Below are 11,007 nucleotides of genomic sequence, written 5' to 3' on the forward strand. Positions count from 1 at the left end.
AATGGATATCTAATCATTATATTATTATAAATAATAATATATTATATTTTTATAATTATATCATTATTTTATCATATATATCAAATATATGCATTTGATATATATTAAATATATATACCAAATATAAATATGCATGTTTATATATTTCTATATATTTCTATTATATATAATACATTACATATTATATATTATATTAATAAAATTAACAATATAATACATAATATATTTTTATATATTATCTATTATATTATATCATGTTATATATTATTACATATTATCATATATATTATTATATTATACTATTATATTATATATAATTATTATATTATCATATATTTATATATAACATACATTATATATTTATATATAACATATAAATATATATTTTTATATATATACACATATGATATACACATATGATACACATATATGTATATGTATATATAATATATATGTTATAATATATATTTTGTATATATAATACATTGTATATTATATATGTATATGTATATAACATGTATATATACATAGTATATATAAGTAATATGTATATAATATATAATATGTATGATATTACATATAATAACATATATAATATAGAAATATATAAGATAATATAATAAATATATATAATAATAAATAATATATATTATATAATATAATATGTATATAATATACTATATATAATATAATGTAATATAATATAGTATATAATATAATATAATAAATAATATATAATGATAAATAATAATAAATAAATTTTATATATTATATAATATAATAAATAATATAGTTATATTATGTTATATATATTATAATACATATTATATAATAATAATATAATATATATTATAATATCTATATAATATATATTTATTTATAGTATAATATATATTTATATATGTATATACATATATAAATTATATACATATAGAAATATATATAGAAATATATATGTGTTTATTTATTTATTATATATTATAGTTATTTCTTCTTCATGATACATGACACAATTCATGGTAAATTGACCCTTTTATACTTTTCAAATGTCATTTTTTGCCTCTAGTAATATCATTGGTTTTGAAGCTCTTGTGATGTCCTGACAGAGAATCCAGCCACACCATTCCAGACTTCTGACCTACAGAAGCATGAGATGATTAAATACCTGTTTTTATGCAAGCTGATAGGTTTGTGATCGTTTGTTACACACCAATAGGAAATGAATAAGGATTTCAGTACCAAGTACGAGCTGTTGCCTTAACAAATACCTAAGTGTGTGTGGCCTTGGAATCAGGCAGAGGATGGTGGCTGGAAGGACTCTGGGGGTGTGATAGGGAGAGCCTAGATTGGGTTGATGGGAATGCGGTGGGAATGTGGATGCTGGTGATGTTATAGATGAGGGTGCTGTTGGGAACTGGGGGAAGGAGGCCCCTCACTGTAAAGTGGGAGAAGGCTGAGGAAAGCTCGTTTCACAGGGAGGCTGGGTTTCTTCTTGCTCTTACAGGGAAATGAAAGAAGGAAGATAACCAGAGGGAAGATGTGTGGAACAAAAACCCCAGGGCATCATGACTCTGGACATTCCCCTCCATGCTGCTTTATCAGCACTCTCCCCTTTACACTCTACAAGAGTCCTTGGTCACATCAATGTGGTGCTCTGTGCACATCTTCTTGTGTAATTTCCTTACCCACCCACACCCTCTGTGCTGTTGTCCTCAGAAATATTACATTTCTTTGTTACTGACCCCAATTACAAGTATGTGTGTATTACCTTACACAACTACTTTTAAAGCAAGTTAAAGGGTCAGAAGAGAAGATATATGCGTTACATAGTCTCTTTTTTTTCCCCCAAGATTGAGTTCTTTGAAAGAAAGAGACCTAGCAAGAGGGAGAGAGATTCTCCTGCAGACTCTGTGCTGAGCACAGAGCCGGACACAGGGCTTGATCTCACAACCTTCAGACTATGACCTGGGCTGAAACCAAGAACCAGACACTTGACCAACTGTGCCAGCCAGGTGCCCCCATTATGTGGTATCCTAGGACAACCTATATAAATACTTGTCCCAGTGTTTCATTTCTTCATGTGCACCCTGGTTGCCATCTGTTGTCACATGCTTTCAACACAAAGAATTTTTCTTAATAAGTCTTGTGAAGCAGGTCTGCTAGCACCAAATTCAGCTCTTATTAATCTGGGAATATTTTTATTATGCCTTCATTTTTTTAAAGATAGTTTTGCTGAATATAAAATTCTTGGTTGATAGTTTTTTTTCTCCTCACCAGCAACTTGAGTATGTTATTCGCTGCCTTCTGGCTACAATTGTCGGCTTGTGAATACTGTTTAAAATATCTGTGGTGATGAAATGCCTCCTTGTTTTTGCCTGAGGCGGGCTTTACTTCTTTTTTTTAAGATTTTTTTAAAGTAATCCCTACATCCAATGTGGGGCTTGAACTCACAACCCCAAGATTAATAGTCACTCATTCCACCAACTAAGCCAGCCAGGTGTCCCCTGAGGAAATCTTTACTTCCATTTCACTTTTGAAGGATAATTTCACTAAATGCAAAATTCTATGTCAGTGGGGATTTTCCTTTCTTGACATTTTAATATTCCACTGCAGTCTCTTCTTGCATGCATAGTTTCTGAGGAAAAGTTGGATGTAGTTCTTGACATTGCTCCTCTACCAGCAAGAATTTTCCCTCTGATTTCTTTCAAATTCCTTCTGTCTCTAGTTTTCCGCTGCATTGACTATGATATCTCTAAGTGTATATTTTATTTTTTTACTTCATCTTATTTGATGTTCTGTGAGGTTCCTGGATCTGTGGTTTGGGGTCTACCATTAGTTTTGGGAAATTCTCAGTCAATACGTCTTCAAATATTTTTTTCTATTCCTTTCTTTCTTCCTCTCCTCCTGATATTCACATTCTGTGTGTGTTACATCTCTTGTGATTGTCCCATAGTTTGGGGGCATTCTGTTCTTTTTCATTTCTTTTTCCTCTTTGACTATTGGTTCGGACACATCTTCAATATCTGTGATTGTCCCCTTGGCTGGACCAGTCTGCTGATGAGCCAGCAGTCTTCATTTCTGTGACAGAATTTTAATTTCTAACACTTCCTTTTAACCCCTCTCCTTAGCACTTTCATCTCTCTGCTGACACTGCCCATCTATTTCCAATGCTGTCTGCTTTATCCATCAGAGCTCTTAGTGTATGCATCAGAGTTTACATGCCTGGTCTGGTAATTCCAGCACCTTTACCACCTCCGGGTCTGGTCCTGGTGCTGCTCTGTCTCTTCAAACTGTGTTTGGTCCTTCAGTATGCCTTGTAACTATTGTCAAATCTGAGGTGATGTGTGGGTAAAGGCCCTTTAGTTTGGGCTTCGGTTGCTGGGCTGTGTTCACAGTTTGCGACAACTATGGGCCTGAGGACAGACTCCTTGTGGCATCCCTAATTATTTTATTGTGGTAAAATACACATAACATAAAATTTACCATCCTAACCATTTTAAAGCATACAGTTCAGTGCCATTAATTACGTTCTCATAATTGCACAACCATCACCACCAGGAACCTTGTTATCTCGCAAAATTAAGACTTTATACCCATTAAATAATTCCACCCCATCCTCGCATCCCCAGGCCCTGGCAGCCACCACTGTACTTTCTGTGTCTATTTGACCACTCTAGGGTCCTTGTGTAAGTGGAATCCTACCATATTTGTCATTTTGTGACTACTTATTTCACATAGCACAATGTCCTGAAGGCTCATCTAGGTTGTACCATGTGTCAGAAGTTCCTTCCTTTTTAAGGCAGAACAACATTCCATTCTATGTATAGACCACATTCATCCATTGATGGGCACATGGGGTTGCTTCCGTATTTTAACTACTGTGAATAATGCTGCTATGACTTATGGGTGTCTAAACACCTCTTCAACATCCTGCTTCCAGGTATGTACCCAGCAGTGGAATTGATGGGTCGTGTGGTAATTCTATGTGTAATTTTTTGAGAATGGCTGTACTACTTTCCACTGTGGCTACACCATTTTATATTCCCACTGACAGTGGATGAGCATTCCAATATCTCCACATCTGCACCAACACTTGTTAGTTTCTGCTTTGATTTTTTTTTTATATTCTCTTCATTGTGAGTTCTGTTTTCTCACTTTGTATGCCCAGCATTCTTTGAGTGGATGCCAGATACTGTGAGTTGTACCTTGCTGGTGCAGGATATTTTTTTTTTAATTTTTTATTTCTTTTCAGCATAACAGTATTCATTGTTTTTGTACCACACCCGTGCTCCATGCAATCCGTGCCCTCCCTCATACCCACCACCTGGTTCCCCCAACCTCCCACCCCCCCGCCCCTTCAAAACCCTCGGATTGTTTTTCAGAGTCCATAGTCTCTCATGGTTCACCTCCCCTTCCAATTTCCCCCAACTGCCTTCTCCTAACTCCCCATGTCCTCCATGCTATTTGTTATGCTCCACAAATAAGTGAAACCATATGATAATTGACTCTCTCTGCTTGACTTATTTCACTCAGCATCATCTATTCCAGTCCCGTCCATGTTGCTACAAAAGTTGGGTATTCATCCTTTCTGATGGAGGCATAATACTCCATAGTGTATATGGACCACATCTTCCTTATCCATTCGTCCGTTGAAGGGCATCTTGGTTCTTTCCATAGTTTGGCGACCGTGGCCATTGCTGCTATAAACATTGGGGTACAGATGGCCCTTCTTTTTACTACATCTGTATCTTTGGGGGTAAATACCCAGTAGTGTAATGGCAGGGCCATAGGGAAGCTCTATTTTTTAATTTCTTGAGGTATCTCCACACTGTTTTCCAAAGTGGCTGGTGCAGGATATTTTTGCACATCTTGTTCAGCTCTGATCTGAGATGTATTGAAGTTACTTGGATATAGACAGGTCTTTCCAGTCTTGCTTTTGGGATTGTTGGGGGGGGTCTCTGTGGTGTTCAGTATGGGGCTAATTATTCCACACATCTGCAGTGAGAACTCACGGAGCACTCTATCCTGTGCTTTGTGAATTATGAGCTCTTCATGGCTGGCTGGTGGGACCACTATTCCCAGCCCTGTGTGAGCACTGGGGACTGTTCCCTCTCATTCTTCTGGCAGATTTTTTACCTGGCTTCAGGCAGTTTTTGGATACATTCGTGCTGATCAGTTCTCAGCTGAGCACCCTCAGGATTCCTCCTCAATACTCCACAGTTCACCTCTGTGTAGTGCTCATGCCTCTGGCTCTCTGTGTGGAGACCTTGGGCCACTGTGGTGAACTGTGGCTCAGGCAGGTTCTTTTCCAGGCCTCATCCCCAATCCTTCTTCCTGTGCTGTGGCCTGGAAGCTGAGACAATTCAAGGGCTACTTCCAAGTATTTCCTGTATCTCAGGGATTACAGTCACACACTGCCTGTTGTCCAGGTCCTGAAAATCAGTTTACCGTATTTATTCTTTTTATAGTTTTTGGTGATTTCAGATGGAAGGTAAGTCTGTCCCAGTTACTCCATCTTTGGCCAGAATCAGAGTTTCTTATTATTTTATTCAAACTAAAATTAAAAAATTTAAAAATTGCACTTTTTCCCTAAAAAATATACACACCAATAGCACTGAGGTACATTCATCCTTCTTTTCTCAATTTCCCTTTTCCCTTCCCATTCTGGGTAGTTTCTTCAGACTTGCATTCTGATCCATGGAGTCCCTCTTCACGTGGGTATAAGCTATTATTAATTCCATTCAACGAGTTCTGAATCTTGATTTTTGTGGTTTTCATTTCTGGAAGTTCTATTTGGTTCCTTTTCAAACCTACTCTGTCAAATTTATAGTTTCCAGTTGTTGCTGAAGTTTACAGGCCTGATTTTATCCCCTTGAACATAGTAAGCACATTTGTTTTACAGTTTTTGGCTTATAACTCACATATCTGGGTTTCTTCAAATCTGTTTTTCTGCTGGTTCTCAGTCATGGCATCTCATCTCATGTTTCTGTTCATCTTTGTTTGTGTGCTGAAATGATATTTAAATGCCATTTGTAGAAATAATCTCAGGTCAAGGGTGATGTGACTGCTATCCTAAGAGGATATCTGCTTGCTTCTCTGGGGGCAGGGTGCACTAGCAATCTGGAGCTCCCTTACACCAAGCTCAGGTTTGAGATTTTCCAAGCCGCCCATGTGATTTAAGGCTGGGCTGTAGTCCATGAGAGAGCTGGCTCACTGCACACTCCCTCCAAGGAGGCATCCCATCTCGTCTGCAGCCCAGGGCAGGTGTGGTTTACCGTGGTCCACACCCTCAGAAAACCTGGCCTCCTACTGTTGTTTCCCGAACCCCAAAGACTGCCAAAAGTGACACAGCCACGAAGCTGCTGTTTCTGAAAAAGCAAGAGCAGACTTGACTGCTTGACTCACCTCTCCACCTCCTTGATCCCCTAGATCTGGTGATTCATCACCAAGATTTAGATGTTTCCAGCTTCTATGATGTCTATGTGTTGTCTTCATGGGAAAGCCCTTACTACACTGTTTGCCATTATTGGAAACCTTTTCATATATTAAACTAAATGTTTTAAAGTGTTCTTATTGTTTAATTTTGTATAGTGTGAGGTGGCATTGTTAATTCTTTTATCCCCAAGTGATAGTTACTTTTCTAAGATGTCTTATTCTTACTGGATCTTACTCTTCCACATTAATCATAACTTTTTAAACCAGTCTTTAGTGTACATTTAAAAACTATTCCAGACACGTGTGTGTGTGTGTGTGTGTGTGTGTGTGTGTGTGTCTGTGTGTGGCTTAAAACACCACATATTTATTCTCTGACAGTTCTGAGGTCAGGAGTCTGAAGTGAGTCTGATGGGGCTTCAATCAACAATCGTGTCTGCAGGGTTGATTCTTTTTGGAAGAGAACACATTCCTTGCTGCTTACAACTTCCAGAGCCTACCAAATGCCTTAGCTGATGACCACATCACTCAACCTCTACTTCATGGTTCCATTGCCTTTTCTTACAAGAACCCTCCTGCCCCTCCTGTATAAGGACCCTTGTGTTTTCACACTGGGCCAATATGGATAATACAGGAAAATCTCCCCACCTCAATGCTTAATCACACCAGCAAAGTCCTTTTTACCTGGGAGGTACATTTTCATAGGACATGGGGATGAGGATGTTGATGACTTTGGGGACCCATTCCTGCCTGCCATGCCACTCAAGTAATTGCTATGTCATATTTTGACTAGAATCACAGTAGTCCTATAGACTGATTTAGAGACAGGTACATTATCACATTAAGCTTTTGTATCCATGAACATTGGATATCTCTCCATTCATTTGTCCTTAACATCTCAATAAAATTTTATAATTTTTCTGACATTATGTTAGATAATCCTAAATACTTAAACATTCAGTTGTATGTAAATGTCATATTTTTAAGCATGTGTCTCAGATTTTGTTGCTTGCATGTACATATATGATGGCTTATATTTTAACTAAAATCGAGGAAACTTGCAAAATTCTCCTATGACTAGAATAATTTATAAATTCTTCTGAATTATCCACATAGACAATCAGATCGTTTTTTTAACATACTGCTTTCCCCTCTTCCATTCTCAGCATTTAATTTTCTTAGTTTCATAATACAGGAATGTAATAAGGCAATGACACTAATATATATGTATAAAACATACATTAATACAATAAAAAAGACAAGCTCATTTCAAGAGAGTAGGAAAGTATTTCATAATGGTCATTTAAAAATACATGATTAAAAAACATTACCAAGGCTAAAAGACAAAATTTCTCTAACTTGAAGAAGAGATGTTTTAAAAACTGACAACAGGCATTGTCATCAGTTAATATCAGTTAGTTAAGTGTGTGCCTTCAGCTTGGCTCATAATCCCAGGGTCCTGGGATCAAGCCCCATGTCAGGCTCTGAGCAGAGAACCTGCTTCTTCCTCTTCCTCTGCCTGCTGTTCTGGCTGTTTGTGTGCTCTTTCTCTCTCTCTGTCAAACAAATTTTTAAAAACTGACAAAAGAAGACATGGAAAACATTACCATGAATGAAGAAAACCTAGTGGCACTCACTGTACAATCAGGACTAGGACAGGTGCTATCCCTGCTCTGTATGTCCCCGGGGAGCACGTAGGTCACTCACTATAAAATCAGGACTAGGACAGGTGCTATCAGTGTTTTGTATGACCCCAGGGAGAACTAGAGGCACTCATTGTACAATCTGGACTAGAAAAGGTTGCTTCATCATTCTTGTTGACCTGTTCTATTGATATATGTTCCTCGCTCTCTGGGTGAGCAGTGTTCACTGTCTATCTCAGTCCTGATCATTTCCATGAATCCTGGTGCCCTCGTGTGCAGGAATGAGAAGGTAAGCTCCTTGAGTGTCTCCATGAGAGCAGGTGCATGAGAAAATCCTGGTCCATGCTGCATGTTACCATAACATGCTTTACATCCTGTCCCTGTCCATAACTCATGCTCTTGGCTTGTTGTTCATACCTGATAGTTGCCTTGGGTCTTAATTGAAGAAGGAGAGGTGTTTCTCTAGCCGCTAGCCCTAAGCTCTTCCTCCAGCAGATTTAAGTCAGAGTTTCCACGGGAAACTGATATGTATGTGTCCTGGTGCTTACTTTATAGTCTTCCCCTGGAAGAGTTGAAGATGACATGCCATGTGTAAAGAAGACAGAACAAGGGTGTCTGGTGAAGCCATGCCTCCATGAGTGTGGGTGTTGTGGCAGAAATGAGAGGGGAAGCCTAATGGTTCTGCAATGTTTTTGCTTTCAGGGGACTGCTTTTCCCAACAGGAGGCTACATTGGAGTCTAAGTAAGGAATATTCCACACTCTGGCCTGGATGGTGAGGACACACCTGCAGAGACTCACCTGGAACAAGGAAGGGCAGGCAGAAAAGGCAGCCCCCCCCCGCCCACCAGGGGTGTCCAGCAGGGGTGCGAGCAGCCCAGGACCACAAGTTTACTAGATCAGAATGGTATAAAGGAAGACAGAACGTGGCCATGGGCACCCCTGGCCTGCTGGGGCATGGACAGGTGGTATTCCATATGTCCTCTCTTATCAGCTCTCCTTTACCCTTCAGGGCTTCTGGCTCTGTAGTGCAGTGTTGGTGACCCCTGCAGCAGAGGGGCATTACCTTGACTGTGAGCATTCTGTGAGCAGAAGGAGGGCTACGGCCTATCTCCAGGGCAGAGGGTCTGGGAGCAGCAAGCACCGTTGCTTGCCACACCTGCAGGAGCTGGCCAGGCCCAGACCTTGGTTGTGTCTAGTATAGCCGCCTGCACACCTGGGGACTGAGTTGTGATTGCAGGACACAGGCCGCCCAGCTCGGAGCAAACTCCACCCTTCTTCCCAGGGTGTCATAATTACGACCATAAATTGGAATGGTGATCTGTTGTCAACTGTTCCAGGATAAATGAAAACGTGCTGTGTCTTCCTGTTTCATTGATGTTGCTAGCCACATGAAATGGGTCAGTGTGCCTCTGGAGAGCAGGTGCCCACCCACCTCCTGCACCCAACCCAACAGGAATGCCGGCTCAGCCCTCTGGGCACGGCTCACACCTGGCCACCATGCTCTTCCCTTCTCTACGAACTGAAAGTTCTGCTCATCCTCTTCCTCAAGACTTTCCTCCAAGGCCACTTCCCAATTCCCCTCCCCCCATGCTCTTGCCTTTTCAAATTGGGTGGCTTTCTCCTCCAAGTGCTCTTTACCTTCTGCCAAGTGCATGGAAGGTCCAAGGGGGCAGGGCACCAGCCTGCGGTCGGGTGGGGGGAGCTGAGGAGGCGTTCTGGGAGTCTGACCCCTGAAGGAAGGGCACTAACAGGAAGGGCCTTGAAGGGCAGTGGTCCTAAAGGACAGCGAATGGAGTGGACATTTCCAGGGATCAGATGCAACAGAACAGTCTTACCTCTGAGATATTGACAGGTTCCTTGAAGAGCTGAAAAGACGGGAGGCCCCCCATGAGGTTTCTGCATGTGGCCCCGTGTCCCCAGGACTCTGGTTCCTTTGTACAACTGGACAGAGTCTGTACTGGCAACCCCAGGAACCACATGAGAACGGAGACATGCAGCTTAAAACAAGAATAGGGAACTATGCACATTTCCCCAAGCCTTTTACTTTTTCAAAAATACTTTATTTGACAGAGACACAGCGAGAGAGGGACACAAGCAGGGGGAGTGGGAGAGGGAGAGGCAGGCTTCCCACGGAGCAGGGAGCCCAGTGTGGGGCTCAATCCCAGGATCATGACCTGAGCCCAAGGCAGATGCTTAAGGACTGAGTCCCCCTGGCGCCCCTGCCCCAAGCCTTCCAGACAAGACCACAAGTGCCACAGAATGGCTGCAGGGACATCCCTCCTGGTTTGACAAGGGACCAGAGAAGCCACAAAACGAGCATCAACCTCGCATCCATGGGGCAGCGAGGGTGACACACACCACGCTACACGTGTAACAGGGAGCCATCAGATGCCCTGCACATGCAACAGAGAGCGGTCACACACGTCACACGTGCAGGGCACCACCTGGCCCTTCCCATGAGCACCCTTAGCAGCAAGGTTTCCGGAAGCTCTCTGCTCGCTACCGCACACACACGCGTCCTCCCGCCTGCACCACCTGTGAAGCCGCTAGCCCCGGGCCGGCGCCACCGGTGTCGCGCAGGACGTCCCCGAGGGGCTGCACGGGAGACCCCCAGTGAGCGCGCTTCAGCGGAGCTGGCCACAGCCGGCCGCTCTGGCAACGCAGCGGCGCCATCGCCCACGGCGCCGACGGGAGAGGAAGCCCGGGGCCTGGAGCAAGGGCGGGCGGAAGGGGCCAACCGTCACTCCATGTTGGGCCAGCAGCCCGGCGCCCAGGGGCCTGCAGGGCACCTCCAGGGCAGCTCCGCGAGACAGTGGCATCCAGGCGGGAGATCGGGGCCGGCAGACAGCAGGATGCGGCCTCCCACCAGGTCAGGAGCCACGGTGTGCCCGAAGGGCAAAGCAGGTGTGCGACCAGAGCCCTAGAGACGCC

The sequence above is a fragment of the Lontra canadensis genome, unplaced genomic scaffold (genome assembly GCF_010015895.1).
Source record: "Lontra canadensis isolate GAN:19392208 unplaced genomic scaffold, GSC_riverotter_1.0 scaffold205, whole genome shotgun sequence".
In the NCBI taxonomy this organism is placed as follows: Eukaryota; Metazoa; Chordata; class Mammalia; order Carnivora; family Mustelidae; genus Lontra; species Lontra canadensis.